General features: G+C 46.9%; 1 pseudogene; it reads right to left on the bottom strand.

Moving 5' to 3' along the window:
* LOC147119731 (uncharacterized) overlaps window positions 1-12,898 on the bottom strand; it is a 178,073-nt pseudogene extending 165,175 nt beyond the window's left edge.
* Between the last annotated feature and the right edge of the window lie 7,364 nt (window positions 12,899-20,262).

Here is a 20,262-nt window from a genome sequence, read left to right as displayed (position 1 = left end):
TCCTGCAATCTAGTGAGCACCTGCTCCAGGTTGGCAAGGTGATCACTGTCATTTTCGCCCGTGACCAGGATGTCGTCCAAATAACACTGGGTCCCTGGGATCCCTTGCAGGACTTGTTCCATTGCCCTCTGCCAAATAGCCGGAGCTGATGCTACCCCGTATACCAGCCGGTTGTATTGGTAGAGACCTTTATGGGTGTTGATTGTGAGGTATTTTTTTGATGCTTCTTCTACCTCCATTTGCAGATACGCCTGGGCTAGATCAATCTTAGTGAAACGTTTCCCTCCAGATAGCGAGGCGAAAATATCTTCAATCCGTGGAAGTGGATATTGTACGGTGTGAAGGACTGGGTTCACTGTTACCTTAAAGTCCCCACAGATGCGAACCTCCTTGGATCCCCAGGCGTGCTGCTCAATGACTTTTTCATCACAGGGATGATGGGTGTAGCCCACTCGCTCCAGCCAACCTTGGACAGTACACCTCAATGTTCCAGACTCTCCAGCTCTGCTTCGACGGCTGGCCTTAAAAAATTTTGGGCTTGCGTTTTCTTCAATTTTAATCGTCGCTGTCATGCCTTATAGTGTTCCGAGTCCTTGCTGGAACACTTCTTTCACATCAGTTAGGATCTTTGACAGCCGCCCAGGTGTGACGTCATCATCCTTTTTGTCAGCCACAGTCAGTGCCTGTATGGAATGCCAATATGTTGTATTTTCCGGATCCATTCACGTCCCAGTAATGGTGGTCCTCCATCTTGCAATACATACAGGTCTAGTTTTGGTGTTTCCTTACTGTTATATATAACGGTCACCCTTATTTTTCCTTTGGGGTAGACTTTTTGCCCCGTGTACGTCTTCAAAATAATTTTTGTGTCTCTCAAGCGTATGTGTGAGAATAGCCGCTCGTAGTCCCATCGGTTTATGACTGTTAGAGCTGATCCTGTGTCCAATTCCATCTTTACCTGGACTTCTGCTATCTTGAGAGTGACCCAAATGGTTCAGTGATCCTCCGTTGTGATCACATTATGTAGTTTCAGACAACTCAGTTCCCTGCTTTCGGAGTCATTATCACTCTTTTGTTCATCTGAACTATTCTCCATTATCTTATGTACCTTCTTGTACTTCCCTTTGGTTGGTTTCTTATTGCTGGTTTTCTTTCCCGACCTGCAGACTCGTGCTATGTGTCCTACTTTTCCACACTGTCTGCACACTTTGTCTTTGAACCAGCAATCAATCTGGTCATGTGTTGTTCTGCCGCAGCGATAGCACTTCTCTGTTCCATATGACATTTCGTTTGTGCCATATCCTTGCGGTCTCTGTTGTATCTCTGCAGCGCCCTGTGCTGCTGCTTCATATGATACCGCAATGCTGAAAGCCTTGTCCAGCGTAAGGTCCTTTTCAGATAAAAGCCGTTTCTGGGTTCCTTCACTTTGAAGCCCACACACAAACTTGTCCCTTAAGGTATCTGCTAGTCCCGTTCCAAACTGGCAGTGTTTCGATAGCTTGAGCAGTTCCGTTAAATACTCAGCATTACTTTCATCTTTATGCTGGTTCCTTTTGTGAAACTTAAATCTTTCTGCTATCAGCAGCGGTGTGGGGTTTAAGTGGTCCTGTAGGATTGACACTATGTTTTAAAAATCCTTTTCTACTGGCTTCTCTGGGGTTACTAGGTTTCGTAGTGAGCCATACGTTTTTGCACCCATTGAATTCAACAATACCAGCGCTTTCTTGTCATCTGGCACTTCATTTGCCTTGCAGTATACTTCTATGCGTTCGACATATGGCGTCCAATCTTCGACTTCATTGCCGAACGCTGTGATACTGCCACTCTTCGGCATTTTTGGGTTTGGTTAGACTGGCTTAAAATGGCGTCTCGCGCACTGCCAACGCCACTCTCGGTGGTCCTCGTGGCAAATGGCGACGCCCTGTGGCTTTCGTGCGCTGCTCCTGCGCTGCTGCCAACGCCGCTCTCTGCGGTCCTCGTGGCAATGGCAGCGCCTCGCGTTTTCCTGCGCGCCTCTCTCCCCTGTTGATGCTGCTCAGCCCTTGAACACCGGCTGTGCTCTGCTCTCTCTCGCCTCTCTCCCCCGTTGACGCCGCTCGGTCCTGAGCACCGGCTGCGCCCTGTGCGCTCTGCCCTCTCTCTCTCCCCCGTCGACGCCGCTCGGTCGGGCTTTAGCCCGTCGCTGTCCGGGAAGGGTCTGCGCAGTACCTGTTGCCAGCCTGTTTCGCTGGACCACCGTGACTGGAAAGCGATGCCTGGCTCTCGACAGCCTCCCCTGCGATGCTCAAATCTCCGCTGGATGACTGGGCGGTTGCCCGTGGTCGACGCCCGTGCTCCTGGACTTGACTTTCTTCCACTGGTCTCCAGGAGCGAATCCCTGGGAGGTGATGCAGAGTTGCAGGTAGGTTCGAACTTGCTCATTGCCACTGCTATGTCCGTGTAATAATAAGAAAAGGACTGCAGAGAACGGTACAACAGGTGTTTACTCAACATGGATCAAACTGCAACTGAAACAACAGATTACTACACAGCGTTATATACAGGTGTGGTCACTGCCGGTACTACAGTATACATGAGCTGAAGAAAGTAGTTCCCCCCCTTAAAGGTACATACATTACATACATTAACTGCACTAGCCTCATCCACACACCTAGACACCCCCTCGAAAAATTCAATCAAATTGGTCAGACATGATCTCCCCCTGACAAAGCCATGCTGACTATTCCTGATTAATCCCTGCCTCTCCAAGTGGAGACAAATACTGTCCCTTAGAATTTTTTCCAATAATTTCCCTACCACTGATGTTAGGTTCACTGGCCTGTAATTCCCTGGTGTGGAGATGCCGGTGTTGGACTGGGGTGGACAAATGTAAGAAATCACACAACACCAGGTTATAGTCCAACAGCTTTATTTGAAATCACAAGCTTTCAGAGCGCTGCTCCTTCGTCAGGTGAAGTGGAGAGATGCATAAAAACACAGCTTATATAGTCAGAGAATAATGTCAGATGTTTACAGGTAATCTTTCTAACTGCCATTTATCACACCTCGGCAGAGAGATAATCACAGCAATCAAAGGTGTAAATGGTGTCCAACCCGTCAGTCAGGAAAACATTACAACAAAGAGCAATGAGGTGGGGTCACAAGGGGTCAAATGTTGCAGATGCTGGGGTCTGGTTTATCCCTACTGCCCTTCTTGAACCACATTCAATGGATCATCCTCCGCCATTTCCGCCACCTCCAACGTGATCCCACCACCAAACACATCTTCCCCTCACCTCCCCTTTCAACATTTCAAAGGGACCGCTCCCTCTGCGACACCCTGGTCCACTCCTCAATCACCCCCAACAGCCCTTCTCCTTCACCTGGCACCTTCCCGTGCAAGTGCAGGAGATGTAACACATGCCCTTTTACCTCCTCCCTTCCCACTGTCCAGGGCCCCAAACACCCCTTCCAGGTGAAACAGCGATTTACTTGTACTTCTTGCAATTTAATATACTGTATTCGCTGCTCACAATGCGGTCTCCTCTACATTGGGGAGACCAAACGCAGATTGGGCGACCACTTTGCGGAACACCTCCATTCAGTCCGTAAGGGTGACCCTGAGCTTCCCGTCGCCTGTCACTGTAATTCTCCGCTTCACTCCCACTCTGATCTCTCTGTCCTCAGCCTAATACATTGTTCCAATGAAGCTCAACGTAAGCTCGAGGAACAGCACCTCATCTTTCGATTGGGCACTTTACAGCCTGCCGGACTCAACATGGAGTTCAACAATTTCTGATAATAATCACTGCTCCCATTTTTCATGCAGTATGATTTTTGCCATTCCCATTTGCAACATTTTCACAGTATGTTCTTTCAATTCCTTCCTCCCCTCCTAAACCCACCCTCCCCCCTGTCTCTGCACCTGCTTAATATCTGTTACATCTCCAGCTTTTTCCAGTTCTGATGAAGGGTCCCAGACCTGAAACGTTAACCCTGTTTCTCTCTCCACGGATGCTGCCTGGCCTGCTGAGTATTTCCAGCATTTTCTGTTGTTGTTTTGGTAATATGTTACTGTCCTCCATCCTCTGGCACCTACCCTGTGGCCAGAGGGGTTCTGAAAATTTGTGTCAGAGCCCCTGTAATCTCCTCCCTTGCCTCACATAGCAGCCTGGGATACATCTCGTCAGGGTCTGGGGATTTATTCACTTTTAAGCTCACTAAAACCACTAGTACCTCCTCCATCTCAATACTAATTTGTTCAAGTATATCACAACCCCCCTGCCTGATTTCTATGCCTACATCACCCTTCTCCATAGTAAACACAGATGCAAAATATTTATTTAAAACCACATCGACATCTTCCGGCTCTACACACAGATTGCCACTTTGGTCCCTAATTGGCCCTACTCTTTCCCTGGTTATCCTCTTGCCCTTAATATACTTATAAAACACCTTGGGATTTTCCTTTATTTTGCCCGCCAGTGTTTTTTCATGCTCCCTCTTCGCTCTCCTAATTTATTTTCTGCTCTTTCTATACTCCTCTAGGGATTCCACTGTTGTTAGTCCTTTGTATCTGCCAAAAGCCTCCCTTTTTTTTCCTAATCCATTCTTGTATATCCCTTGACATCCAGGGTTCCCTCTCTGCAGTATCAATGTGCTGATCAGGCATCAGCTGCTTTGAACTTTGAAAACTTTTCTCACAGTCAGAGTGTTTACAGCAACAGTTCTCAATGTGGACACTCTGGAGTGTCAACAGGCAGGACAATGGAGTGAATCCCTTCCCACACGTGAAGTATCTAAACCGTCTCTCTCCAGTGTGACTGTGCTGGTGTGTCAGTAAATGGGATGATCGATTGAATCCCTTTCCACATACAGACCACTGAATGGATTCTCCCCTTTATGAACATGTTTGTGTGCTAATAGGTGAGATGAGCGAGTGAATTTCTTTCCTCACTCAGCTGGTGAATGGCCTCTCCCCGGCGTGACTGTATCCATGAGTTTCCACCACATAAGAGCAACCGAATCCATTTCTACAATCCCCACATTTACAATGGTGATTCAGGTGGGCACATGAGTCTCACAGGTTAGATGATTGGTTGAAGGTAGGTTCGTGCCACACAAGTGCCATGCAATGACTATCTCCAACAAGCGAGAGTCTAACCACCGCCCCTTGACATTCAATGGCATTACCATTGCTGAATCCCCCACCATCAACATCCTGGGGGTCACCATTGACCAGAAACTTAACTGGACCAGCCACATAAATACTGTGGCAACAAGAACAGGTCAGAGGCTGGGTATTCTGCGGTGAGTGTCTCACCTCCTGACTCCCCAAAGCCTTTCCACCATCATAAAGGCACAAGGCACAAGTAAGGAGTGTGATGGAATACGCTCTCTCCACTTGCCTGGATGTGGCAGCCCATCCAATGGGCCCCGTCAGATGGGCTGCCACATATAGGAACCCCCTCTGTGTGTGGATCACTTACATTGAGACACCAAATCCAGGGTCCACTTACACTGTGACACAAAATTCAGGGACCACTTACACCGAGTCAATAAATCCAGGGACCACTTACAACTTGACACCAAATCCAGGGACCATTTACACTGTTACACCAATTCCAGGGAGCACTTACACTGTGACTCCAGATCCAGGGACAATTACAGTGTGACACCAAATCCAGGGGCCACTTACACTGTGACACCAAATCCAGGGACCAGTTACAATGTGACACCAAATCCAGGGACAACTTACACTGTGACACCAAATGCGGGGACCACTTACACTGTGACACCAAATCCAGGGAGTATTTGCACTGTGACACCAATTCCAGGGCCCACTTACAATGCAACACCAAATATGGGGACCACTTACTCTGAGACACCAAATCGAGGGACCACTTACACTGTGATATCAAATCCCGGGAACACTTACAAGTTTGACCCCAAATCCAGGGACCACTTACACTGCGACACCAAATCCAGGTATCATTTACACTGAGCCTATAAATGGGAATCAGAGAGCCGCAGTATGGGGAATGGTCATGGTTGTGAAACCAGCTCCAGTGAGGGCAGGTAATGGATGAAGATATGACGTTGGAATCAGATGGTTACTGTTGGGGCCTGGTGACAGGTTATTGTCAGAAGCCCTTTTCAGGCAGGCCAAAGTTTGAATGTAAGCAGCACAACACCTGGATCTGCCTGTTTTTGTCCCAAAGTCTAATGACCCTGATGTCTTTTTTGTGGCAAATGTAGAGATGTGAAAGAAGGGAGGAAATCAGGCTCGGGCCAGAAAGAAGGTTCCTTGAATGAACAATTCATGAGGTTGTTTTCTGACTCATCTGCGTGAGGTTAAAACACCATGAAATGAAAGAGAACATGCCGAGTGACACTGGCGTTGTCAATAGTGGTTTCTACCCCTAATCACTGTCTCATAGCCTAACATCCTAAGCTGAACCCCAGCCCCAAAACCCTAACCAAGGATTACTGACAGGGATCAATGGAGGAGCTAAAGACCTGATAAAGGAAGTATTAGAAACAATTATCTTGAATAAAGAAATAGTGCACAGCATGTCAGTAATGAGAGATTGAATCAACGAGACCATCAAAATCAGCAATGACAATTACAAAGATCAGAACATTTCAAAGGCTATCACATGCAGTATCTGTGGAGGAGTTTTTACTAAATCGGATCCAAAAAGGGATAAATGATACAGAAAATAACGGATTGCAAATCTTATGCAAGACAGTTCTATAAAAGAGTGGTTCAAAGGAATTTCAGATGAGTGTACTCTTTTTGAGCAACCCATAAACAAATAAATTGTAACTTAACAAAAATACATTAAATTAAACTTAATACATTAAATTAAAATTTGATTGCCGGGGGTGATGATGCACTTTAGCCCCTACAGTGCCCATCGGTCGCGGAAGGCCTCGAGCGTGCCGGCGGACACTGCGTGCTCCATCTCTAGGATAACACAGGCGCAAATGTTGCAGTGGAAGAGAGGCAGGCAGTTGGGCCGAACAACCCCCATGACCGCCCGCTGCCTGGACCTGTTAATGGCCACTTTGGCCAGGCCTTAAGATGAGTGTAAAGAGAGACACTGCAGTTCAGTCTATGACACCCACAAGCCATGTACTCAAACGGAACAAACTTCTGGTTAGATGTGGGAGAAAGTGAACTAGATGAGAAATGATACAAGTTAGAGTAAGAAAATTGCCAAAAAATGGAACAGTTGTCAACAATTAGTTTCCTCTGATCATGGAAAAATCAAATATTCGATACACTGTCAGTTTGAAACCAATCTGATTTATTCAGACCCAGTTCTGACAAAAGGTCATCGACCTGAAACATTAACTCTGTTTCACTCTTCACAGATGCTGCCTGACCTGCTGAGTACCTCCAGCATTTTCTGTTTTTATTTCAGATTTCCAGCATCTGCAGTATTTTCTTTTTGATTTATTCAATATTTATACAGAATAACAATCTCCATCCCAGGTATAAGGGTTATTAAGATCAGCAGAAACACACTCTAACTGCCAGAACGAACATGATTCAGTGCTCAATGCAATCCCAGTAAATCCTGTTCTAATCACTAATGCGGCCCTTCAATGGTGGGGCTTTTACCCAGCAGTCCCTGCGGGGGAGAATGTGCCACACCCGGACTACAGGAGGCCAGTGCTCAGGCGCAGGACCCGCCTGGGTTTGGAGCATGTGCAGTGCATGTAATCGCAGATGGCACAGCCTTGGGATGGGCTCCGGATACATCGGTAAGATGTCGGCGGAAGGAGCGGAGTATTGGCCTGGCGGGTGGGCAAGGATGCTTCATAAGCAACTGGTGTAGGTCATAAGATATCTTTCAAATCCTGACTGGTCCAATCTGTCGGTTTCCTTTCAATTGAAGTGAATGGAAGATGAGAGGGGTGTTGGCATATGGACCTCGGTTAATTCAGCTTCTGAAAGGTGTTCATCTTTAGTTCATTCGATATTGGGGAAAATATGGTTGGTATCATTAGAGAGAGAGAGATTTCACTGAGCAACAGCTGGTGTTTACAACCAACTGGCCTTGGCTATTTTCATCATAGAATGTTTCAATCAGAAATATGATGTTGGGATAAGAAAAGTCTGGAGACGAGTGGTTTGTGCTGCCCCAGGAAGGTCAAAGTGTTTTACCTGCTTCTAACGTTGTTGATGTGTGTTGAAGAAAATGCAGACTTGTGTCTCTGGACTGTGCAGTAGCCAGAGACGACCATATTAGGCAATGCCAGCTCCAGTTTGATAAGAGGTTGATGGCAGAGCAAGAGATCCAGCAGTTTTAAGAATTTATCTCCCGTTATCTGCAGACATCGAATGTCGCAGCGTGCTGACAAAATTGGACTTAAGACTTTAACCTATTGGATTAAATTATTGGGATCGATTGTTATAGAATTGAATTGTTATAGAATGGAAAAGTAGTGAAGTTATGCTAAACTTGTATCGAACCTTGGTTAGACCACACTTGGAGCACTGCGTACAATTCTGGTCACCATATTATAAAAAGGATATAGAGGCACTGGAGAGGGTGCAGAGAAGATTTACAAGGATGATACCAGAAATGAGCGGGTATACCTGTCAGGAAAGGATGGACAGGCTGGGTCTCTTTTCTCTTGAATAGAGAAGGCTGAGTGGTGACCTAATAGAGGTCTTTAAAATGATGAAAGGTTTTGATAGAGTAGATACAGAGAGAGTGTTTCCACTTGTGGGGAAGAGCATAACCAAAGGCCATCAATATAAGATAGTCACCAAGAAATCAAATAGGGAATTCAGGAGAAACTTCTTTACCCAGAGAGTGGGGAGAATGTGGAACTCGCGACCTCAGGGAGTGGTTGAGGCGAATAGTATAGATGCATTTAAGGGGAGGCTAGACAAGCCTATGAGGGAGAAGGGAATAGAGGGTTATGCTGATAGAGTTAGATGAGGAAAGACGGGAGGAGGCTCTCATGGAGCATAAATGCTGGCATGGACTGGTTGAGCCGAATGGTGTGTTTCTGTGCCGTATATCCTGTGTAATCCTATTTTCCAAGACATATTGCTCGAAGGGGAGGATAAATGACTCGGATCCAAACGCAATTGTTAATTTTGTCTTCTTTGTAAAATCACATAGTCTGGGCATAATTTGTTTGTGAAATTAAAATTGATTATATGGACTCGAAGTAATTGAATCAGGAAATGTATTTTAGAATGTCGGGCAACTAAAGTCAGGTCTCCCTGGATGACGAAAGAGATAGAGAATATGATGAAGCAGAAAAAGACCATGTATGACAAATGTCAGATTGCAAATACATCTGAGAATCAGGCTATATATAGAAAGGTCAGAGGAGAAGTGAAAAAGAAACTAAGAGGGGCAAAGAGAGGGAATGAGAATAGAATGGCAGCCAACATAAAAGGTAATCCAAAAGTCTTCTATAGGCATATAAATAGTAAACGGGTAGTAAGAGGAGGGGTGGGGCAAATTCAGGACCATAAAGGAGGCCTATGCATGGAGGCAGAGGGTATGGCTGAGGTACTAAATGAGTACTTTGCATCTGTCTTCACCAAGGAAGAGGATCCTGCCATAGACATAGTAAAGGAGGAGATGGTGGAGATACTGAATGGGATAAAAATTGATAAAGACGAGGTATTTAAAAAAGGAGGGAGAGAGAAGACAGGGAACTACAGACCGGTTAGCCAAACATCAGTAGTAGGGAGAATGCTAGAGTCTATTATAAAGGATGTGATAACAGGACACTTAGAAAATATCAACGGGATTAGACAAAGTCAACATGAATTTATGAAAGGGAAATCGTGTTTGACAAACCTACTGGAGTTTTTTGAGGATGTATCTGGTACAATAGATAAGGGAGAACCAGTGGTTGTGGTTTATTTGGATTTTCAGAAGACCTTTGATAAAGTCCCACATAAGAGGTTAGTGTGCAAAATTAAAGCACATGTGATTGGGGGTAATATACTGGCATGGATTGAAAATTGGTTAACAGACAGGAAACAGAGAGTAGGAATAAATGGGTCTTTTTTGGGGTGACAGGTGGTGACTAGTGGGGTACCGCAGGGATCAGTGCTTGGGCCCCAGCTATTCACAGTATATATCAATGATTTGGATGAGGGAACCAAATGTAATATTTCCAAGTTTGCTGAGGACACAAAACTAGGTGGGATTGTGAGTTGTGAGGAGGATGCAAAGAGGCTTCAAGGCGATTTAGACAAGTTGAGTGAGTGGGCAAATACATGGCAGCTGCAGCATAACGTGGATAAATGTGAAGTTATCCACTTCGGTAAGAAAAACAGAAAGGTAGAGTATTATTTAAATGGTGATAGATTGGGAAATGCTGATGTACAATGGGACCTGGGTGTCCTTGTACACCAGTCACTGAAAGCAAACATGCAGGTGCAGCAAGCAGTTAGGAAGGCAAATGGTATGTTGGCCTTCATTGCAACAGGATTTGAGTACAGCAGCAAGGATGTCTTACTACAGTTATACAGGGCCTTGGTGAGACCACACTTGGAGAAATGTGTGCAGTTTTGGTCTCCTTACCTAAGAAATGATATACTTGCCATAGAGGGAGTGCATCGAAGGTTCACCAGACTGATTCCTGGGATGGCAGGACTGTCGTATGAGGAGAGATTGGGTCGACAAGGCCTGTATTCACTAGAGTTTAGAAGAATGAGAGGGGCTCTCATTGAAACGTATACAATTCTGACAGGGCTAGACAGACTGGATGCAGGGAGGATGTTTCCCCTGGCTGGGGGGTCTAGAAAGAGGGGTCACAATCTGAGGATACGGGGTAGGACATTTAGGACCGAGATGAGGAGAAATTTCTTCGCTTAGAGGGTGGTGAACCTGTGGAATTCTCTACCACAGAAGGCTGTGCAGGCCAAGTCACTGAATATATTTAAGAAGGAGATGGATGGATTTCTAGACCCAAAAGGCATCAAGGGGTATGGGGAGAAAGCGGGAATATGGTATTGAGATAGAGGATCAGCCATGATCATATTGAATGGCAGAGCAGGCTCGAAGGGCCGAATGGCCTACTCCTGCTCCTGTGTGAAGTCCTTAGAAAAAGTGCAGAAAAGATTTACGAGAATGATTCCAGGAATGAGGGACTTCAGTTACGTGGATAGACTAGAGAGGCTGGAGTTCTTCTCCTTGGAGCAGAAAAGATTGAGAGGAGATTTGATAGAGGTGTTCAAAATCATGAGGGGTCTAAACAGAGAAACTGTTCCCATTGGCAGAAGGGTCGAGAACTAGAGGACACAGATTTAAGGTGATTGGCAGAAGAATCAAAGGTGACATGGGGAAAACCTTTATATGCAGTGAGTGGTTAGGATCGGGAATGCACTGCCTGAAAGGGTGGTGGAGGCAAATTCAATCGTGGCTTTCAAAAGGGAATTGGATGAGTACCTGAAGGACAAAACTTTGCAGGGCTACGAGGGAAGGGTGGGGGAGTGGGACTAGCTGAAGTGCTCTTGCAGAGAGCCAGCACGAGCTCAACGGGCCGAATGGCCGCCTTCTGTGCTGTAACCATTCTATGATTCTACGAACACGTTAAACCTTCATAGAATAATTACCAGTAATTTTTAGACTGGAAACTTAACCCAGCCGTTTCACTTTCAGTCAGGAACAGATTGCAGTTTCACACCAATCTCTGATTTGACAGCACGTTTCCAGCATTCACTGCTGTTCTTCCTGACTCTAAACACAGTTGTAAAGGCGCCCTCTGTTCCGTGCCCAGGAGCTCTGACCCATGGAAGAGAGCGGCTGGGACACATTCCTTACAGGCCTCAAGATTAACCTGCACGGGGACATTGCTGTCAGTGAAGAGAGGCGAGAAAGACCAAAGTGCCATTTGCCCCTCAGTGTGGCCCTGAAGGACTGTGCCCAGGCTGTAGTTCTGTTCCCACCATACGATCCTCCCCCCAGATTGTCCTTTCTGAGCTCCAGCCAGGTGATGCTAAACACTCAGGTGGGAATGTCAAAAATCCACAACAATGTGTTTAAAGCAAAGCTGATTTATTTGACATATATCCAGATTATTAAACTCCAGCCCAGTTACAGGGGTTATTAACATCAGCAGAAACAAACCCCAGCTGTCAGAATGAACACGATTCAGTCTGGGATGTGATTAACAGCAGCATTAACAGCAGAATCCAACACTTGTGAACTCGCTGGTGCTCCAGCAGATCCTTTTTGCTTTTAAATCTCTTCTCACAGTCAGAACATTTAAAAGGTCCCTTATCAGTGTGAACTCGCTGGTATATCAGTAGGTGGGATGACTGAGTGAATCCCTTCCTACACTCAGAGCAGGTGAACGGCCTCTCCCCAGTGTGAACTCGCTGGTGTATCAGTAGGTGGGATGACTGAGTGAATCCCTTCCCACATGCAGAGCAGGTGAACGGCCTCTCCCCAGTGTGAGTGCGCTGGTGTACAGTGAGGTGAGATGATTGCCTGAACTCAGTCCCGCAGTGCAAACACCTGAACCGTCTCTCGTCAGTGTGAACACGCTGATGACACATCAGTTCCCCGGAACTTTTATAGCACTTCCTACAGTCCAGGCATTTAAAAGGTCTCTCGTCAGCGTGAACTCACTGGTGTATCAGCAGGTGGGAGGACTGAGTGAATCCCTTCACACACTCAGAACAGTTGAACGGTCTCTCCCCGGTGTGAACTCGCTGGTGTGTCTGTAGATTGAATGAACACTTATATCCCTTCCCACACTCGGAGCAGGTGAACGGCCTCTCCCCAGTGTGAACTTGCTGGTGTTTCACCAAGTCGGATGACTGAGCGAATCCCTTCCCACACTCAGAGCAGTTAAACAGCCTCTCCCCAGTGTGAACTCGCTGGTGTGTCAGCAGGCTGGATGAATACATGAATCCCTTCCCACACTCGGAGCTGATGAATGGCCTCTCCCCAGTGTGAACTCGCTGATGGGTCAGCAGGTGGGAAGAACACCTGAATCTCTTCCCACACTTGGAGCAGGTGAACGCCTTCTCCCCAGTGTGAACTCGCTGGTGTTTCACCAAGTCGGATGACTGAGAGAATCCCTTCTCACACTCAGAGCAGTTGAACGGCCTCTCCCCAATGTGAACTCGCTGATGTCTCAGCAGGTGGGATGAACGAGTGAATCCTTTCCCACACTCGAAGCAGGTGAATGGCCTCACCCCGGTGTGATGGCGCTCATGTCTCGACAGGCCAGAGGATTGGCTGAAACGTTGTCCACACACAAAACATGTGTACGGTTTCTCCCCGCTCTGAACGGTGCTTTCTGCTTCCATGCTCAAAGTTCCTGATTAATTGAGCAACTCTGTCAGATCTTGGAGATGTTTGGTTTGAGTTTCCCGTCTGAAAATCCTTCCCTTCTAATACCCTGTAAAATGAATTTAAAACAGGACAAAGGGAGGGTGAGAGAGAACCCACAGGTTGTGAAATTGAGCTGAATGAATCTGGGAATTTGTGGGGCCGGCCCTAGAAAAAAGTGAACATGAAAGCTGCCGGATTGTCGTAAAAACACAACTCGTTCACTAATGTCCTTCAGGGAAGGGAACCCGCCACCCGGTCTGGGCCTACACAAAACTCTGGTCTCTAGGGGAGGAGAGAGGGTGAGGTGGGAGGGGGAGGGGCGAAGGAGAGCAACTTTATGCATCTCCAGGACATCGCTGCAGGAGTTCCACAGGGCAGTGTCCTAGGCCCAACCATCTTCAGCTGCTCCATCAATGACCTTCCCTCCAACATAAGGTCAGTAATGGGGGTGTTCGCTGATGATTGCACAGTGTTCAGTGCCTTTTGCAACTCCACAGATAATGAAGCAGTCCATGCCCGCATGCAACAAGACATGGACGACGTTCAGGCTTGGGCTGATAAGTGGCAGGTAACATTCGCGCCACAGGAGTGCCAGGCAATGACTATCTCCAATAAGCGAGAGTCTATCCACCTCCCCTTGTCATTCAATGGCATTCCCATCGCCGAATCCCCCACTAGCAACATCCTAGGGGTCACCATTTACCAGAAACTTAACTGGACCAGCCACATAAATACTGTCAAAACAAGAGCAGGTCAGAGGCTAGGAATTCTGCAGCGAGTGTCTCACCTCCTGACTCACCAAAGCCTTTCCACCATCTACAAGGCACAAGTGAGGAGTGTGATGGAATACTCTCCACTTGCCTGGATGAGTGCAGCTCCAACAACACTCAAGAAGCTCGACACCATCCAGGACAAAGCAGCCCGCTTGATTGGCACCCCATCAACCACCTGAAACATTCGCTCCCTCCACCACCAGCGTACCGTGGCTGCAGTGTGTACCATCTACAAGATGCACTGCAGCAACTCGCCAAGGCTTCTTCGGCAGCACCTCCCAAACCCACTACCTCTTCCACCTAGAAGGACAAGGGCCGCAGGCACATGGGAACACCACCACCTCCAAGTTCCCCTCCAAGTCACACACTATCCTGATTTAGAAGTATATCACCGATCCTTAATCGTCACTGGGTCAAAGTCCTGGAACTCCCTCCCTAACAGCACTGTGGGAGTACCATCACCACACGGACTGCAGCGGTTCAAGAAGGCAGCTCACCATCACCTTCTCAGGGGCAACTAGGGATGGGCAACAAATGCTGGCCTTGCCAGTGACTCCCACATCCCTTGAACAAATTTTTAAAAACTCGACTCGAGCTTTGACAGAACCTCCCAAACACGCGACCTCCACCACCTAGAAGGACAAGGGCAGCAGGTGCATGGGAACAGCATCACCTCCCAGTTCCCCTCCAAGTCACACACTATCCTGACTTGGGCATATATCGCGTTCCTACATTGTTGCTGGGTGAAAATCCTGGAACTCCTCACCTAACACCATTCTGAGAGTACCTTCACCACACGGACTGCAGAGGTTCAAGAAGAAGGCCCAGCATCACCTTCTCAATGGGCAACTGGGGACTGGCAATATCTGCTGGCCTTGCTAGTGACACCCATATCGAATGAAGTTAAAAAATGTGTATATATAAAATGGATTGAAAGCCTCTACAGAAATACTTGTTCCTAAAATGATAATCTTGTACACTGTAAGGACACTGTCTGTTTAGCAACTTAATCTCCCCTAGAATCCACCTCCCTTCACAGTCCCACATTGGAAATTGTTGGGTCCCACTGGGCTCAGAAGTACTGGGGGTTAAACCCAGCAGCTTCTCCACCCTCTCCACTCCAGCTCAAACTGATGCAACAAGAAAGACCAACACAGGAGGCCAGGGAGCGAGTTCCACACCCACCGCCCACCCTGATGCTAACTGGCTCTGAATAGCTCTCTCTGCTGTATAAATGGAAGTTGTTGTGTTTCTTGTCTGGGGGAGGGGCTCCACCCTGGGGTTAATGGTGCCGGGGTCCTGGCCGCATGTCCACCGGCTCTGACTCAGGGCCTGAGACCCGCACTCGGTGTTGCTGAGGGATTCCAACCCTGGGACTGTACATGGGGATTCCAGCCCTGGAACTGTACATGGGGATTCTAACCCTGGGACTGTACATGGGGATTCTAACCCTGGGGCTGTACAGGAGGATTCCAACCCTGGGACTGTACATGGGGATTCCAAACCTGGGACTGTACATGGGGTTTCCAACCCTGGGAGTGTACATGGGGATTCCAAGTCTGGGACTGTACGTGGGGATTGCAACCCTGGGACTGTACATGGGGATTCCAACCCTAGGACTGTACATGGGGATTCTAACCCTGGGACTGTACATGGGGATTCTAACCCTGGGACTGTACATGGGGATTCCAACCCTGGGACTGTACATGGAGATTCCTATCCTGGGACTGTACATAGGGATCCCAACCCTGGGACTGTACAAGGGGGGCCAGCTCTGGGGCTCTTCTGTTACAATTGTTTGGGATGTTAACCGTATGCTCTGCTGTTACCAGTGCCTTCAGGAGAGATGTTGAGAAATCCGAAGTGTGGAGAGTTTGAATCAAATACCAGATGGGCTAGCAGAATGGGCAGACAAGTGGCAGATGGAATTTAATACAGAGAAATGTGAGGTGATGCATTTTGGCAGAAAGAACAGGGAGAGGCAATATACACTTGATGGCACCATTCTAAAGAGTGTGCAGGGTCAGAGGGACCTGGGAGTTAATGTGCAATAGTACCTGAAGGTGCCAGGAGATATTGAGAGAGTGGTTAACAAAGCATATGGGATCTTGCGCTTAATAAATAGAGGTATTCAGTACAAAAATAGAGAAGTTATGCCGAACATTTATAAAGTGCTGGTTAGGCCACAACTGGAATATTGCATCCAGTTCTGGTCACCACTCTTTAGGAAGGATGTGAAGGCCCTTGAGAGGGTGCAGAGGGGATTTACCAGAATGGCTCCGGGGATGGAGGATCTTAGATACAAGGACAGGTTTGAGAAGATGGATTTGTTTTTATTAGAGCAAAGCAGGTTGAGGGGTGATTTGATAGAGGTGTACAAGATTATGACGGGTTTGGATAGGCTAGACGGGGAAAGGCTGCTCCCACTAGTGATGGTACAAGGGCTGGGGGACACAGATTTCAGGTTTTGGGAAAGAGATACAGGGGGGATGTGAGGTAAAACATTTTTACGCAGCGAGTGGTGAGGACCTGGAACTCGCTGCCAACTGAAGTGGTGGAAGCGGAGACACTCAATGTTTTCAAGGGGAGACTGGATAGGCATTTGAGGGATATAAATTTGCAGGGCTACGGGGATAGAGCAGGGGAATGGGACTGAATGGATTGCTGTACAGAGAGCTGGCATGGACTCGATAGGCCAAATGGCCTCCTCTGTGCTGTCATGACTGTATAAAGGTGCTGACAGTGGCTGGGTTCAGTTCTACACTCACTGGTTCCCCTCTCTCTCCGCCCCTGAAGGTGCTGACTCTGGCTGGGTTCAGTTCCACACTCACTGGTTCCCCTCCCTCTCCTCCCCTGAAGGTGCTGACTCTGGCAGGGTTCAGTTCCACACTCACTGGTTCCCCTCCCTCTCCTCCCCTGAAGGTGCTGACTCTGGCAGGGTTCAGTTCTACACTCACTGGTTCCCCTACCTCTCCTCCCTTGGGGTGGAGCGATCATAATATGATAGAATTCTTCATTAAGATGGAGAGTGAAGTATTTGACTCAGAGACTAGGGTCCTGAATTTAAATAAAGGAAACTACGATGGTATGAGTCGTAATTTGGGTAGAATTGATTGGGGAATGTTACTCAAAGCATTGACGGTGTTAGGCAATGGCAAACATTCAAAGATCGCATGGATGAACTACAGAATTTGTTCATCCCTGTTTGGCAATAAAATAAAACAAAAAAGGTGACTCAACCGTGGCTAACATGGGAAATTAGGGATAGCATAGGATCCAAGGAGAAGACATATAAATTGGCCAGAAATAGCAGTAAACCTGAGGATTGGGAGCAGTTTAGGATTCAGCAAAGGAGGACAAAGGGATTAATTAAGAGGGGGAAAATAGAGTATGAGAGTAAGCTTGCAGGGAACATAAACACTGACTGTAAAAGCTTTTATAGACATGTGAAGAGAAAAAGATTGGTGAAGTCAAGCATAGGACCCTTGCAGTCAGAATCAGGGGAATTTATAAGGGGGAACAAAGAAATAGCAGACCAATTAAATACATACTTTGGTTCTGTCTTCACAAAGGAGGACACAAATAACCTCTCAGAGATGTCGGGGAACATAGAGTCTAATGAGAGGGAGGAATTGAATGAAATCTGTATTTGTAGGGAAATGGTGTTTGGGAAATTGACAGGATTGAAGGCTGATAAACCCCCAGGGCCTGATAATCTACATCCTAGGGTACTTAAGGAAGTGGCCCTAAAAATAGTAGATGCATTGCTGGTCATCTTCCAACATTCGATGGAATCTGGAACAGTTCCCATGGATTGGAGGGTAGCTAATGTTACCCCACTATTCAAAAAAGGTGGTGGAGAGGAAACGGGGAATTATAGACCGGTAAGCCTGACATCGGTAGAGCGGAAACTGCTAGAGTCCATTATAAAATATGTAATTGCAGAGCACTTGAAAACAGTGACAGGATCGGACAAAGTCAACATGGATTTACAAAAGGTAAATCATGCTTGACTAATCTATTGGAATTTTTTGAGGTTGTAACTGGTAGAATAGATAAGGGAGACGCAGTGGATGTGGTGTATTTGGACTTTCAGAAGGCTTTTGATGAGGTCCCGCATAAGAGATTAGCATGTAAAGTTAAGACACATGGTATTGGGGGCAAGGTACTGACTTGGATAAAGAACTGGTTGGCAGACAGGAAGCAAAGAGTTGGAATAAATGGCTCTTTTTCTGCGTAGCAGGCAGTGACTAGTGGGGTACTGCAGGGCTCGGTCCTAGGACCCCAGCTATTCACAATATATATAAATGATCTAGACAAGGGAACTAGATGTAATATCTCCAAGTTTGCAGATGACACAAAGCTGGGTGGGCGTGTGTGCTGTGAGGTGGATGCCGAGAAACTCCAGAATGATTTGGACAGGTTGGGTGATTGGGCAGAAGCATGGCAGATGCAGTATAATGTGGAAAAATGCGAGGTTATCCACTTTGGTGGCAAAAACAGGAAGGCAGATTATTATCTGAACGGCAATAGATTGGGAGAAGGTGAGGTGCAATGAGACCTGGGTGTCCTTGTGCACCAGTCACTGAAGGTAAGCATGCAGGTGCAGCAGGCAGTCAAGAAGTCAAATGGTATGTTGGCCTTCGTAGCGAGAGGGTTCGAGTATAAGAACAAGGATGCCTTGCTGCAGTTTTACAGGGCCTTGGTGAGACCACACCTTGAGTATTGTGTGCAGTTTTGGTTGCCTTATCTGAGGAAGGATGTTCTTGCCATGGAGGGAGTGCAGCGAAGATTCACCAGGCTGATACCTGGGATGGCAGGAATGATGTATGAGGAAAGATTGATTCGATTGGGCTTATACTCGCTGGAGTTTAGAAGAATGAGAGGGGATCTCATTGTAACTTATAAAATTCTAACAGGACTAGACAGACTAGATGCAGGAAGGATGTTTCTGATGGCCGGAGAGTCCAGAACCAGGGGTCACAGTCTAAGGATAAGGGATAAGCCATTTAGGACAGAGATGAGGAGGAATTTCTTCACCCAGAGAGTGGTGGACCTGTGGAATTCTCTATCACAGAAGGCAGTGGAGGCCAATTCAATAAATATATTCAAGAAGGAGTTGGATATATTTCTTAAGGCTAAAGGGATCAAGGGATATGGAGAGAAAGCAGGGACAGGGTACTGAGTTTGGATGATCAGCAATGCTCCCAGTGAATGGTGGAGCAGGCTCGAGGGGTCGAATGGCCTACTCCTGCTCCTATCTTCTATGTTTCTATTCTTTCCCCTCCTGTCCCTCCTATGCTGTAAATTCCCATTCCAAGCACTCACCCTTCATCCTTACTGTCTAAAAATAACATTCATTACATCGTCTGGGATTTTGTGTCTCCCCTTCTCTCCAGAAGGAACTGAATCTGGCTGGGTGCAATTAGTTAACCTCTACATTTTGGTAGGAAGAACGTGGATTGTCAATATAAACTAAAGGGTACAAATCTATAGGGGGTGCCTGAACAGAGAGACCTGGGGGTATATGTGCACAAATCATTGATGGTGTCAGTGCAGGTTGAGAAAGCGGTTAAAAAAGCATATGGGATCCTGAGCTTCAAAAATAGAGGCATAGATTACAAAAGCAAGGAAGTTATGATGAACTTTTATAAAACACTGGTCCGACCTCTCTGGAGTTTAGAAGAATGAGAGGTGATCTCATTGAAACATACAAGATTCTGAAGGGGATTGACGGGGTAGATGCTGAGAGGTTGTTCCCCTGGCTGGAGTGTCTAGAACTAGGGGGCATAGTCTCAGGATAAGGGGTCGGCCATTTAAGACCGAGATGAGGAGGAATTTCTTCACTCAGAGGGTTGTGAATCTTTGGAATTCTCTGCCCCAGCGGGCTGTGAATGCTGAGTCGCTGAGTGTATTCAAGGCTGAGATAGATACATTTTTGCACTCTAGCGGAATCAAGGGATATGGAGATCGGGAGGGAAAGTGGAGGTGAGGTCGATGATCAGCCATGATCTTATTGAATGACGGAGCAGGCTCGAGGGACCATATGGCCTACTCTTGCTCTTATTTCTTATGTTCTTATGACCTCAACTGTGTCCAATTCTGGGCACCACACTTTAGGTAAGATATGAAGGACTTCGAGATAGTGCGGAAAACATTTGTACCAGAAAAAATGG

The sequence above is a fragment of the Somniosus microcephalus genome, chromosome 4 (genome assembly GCF_052327205.1).
Source record: "Somniosus microcephalus isolate GS21.2 chromosome 4, FLI_Smic_1.0, whole genome shotgun sequence".
Classification (NCBI taxonomy): Eukaryota; Metazoa; Chordata; class Chondrichthyes; order Squaliformes; family Somniosidae; genus Somniosus; species Somniosus microcephalus.
The sequence above is the reverse complement of the archived record's forward strand: the minus strand, read 5'-3'. Positions and strand labels throughout refer to the sequence as shown.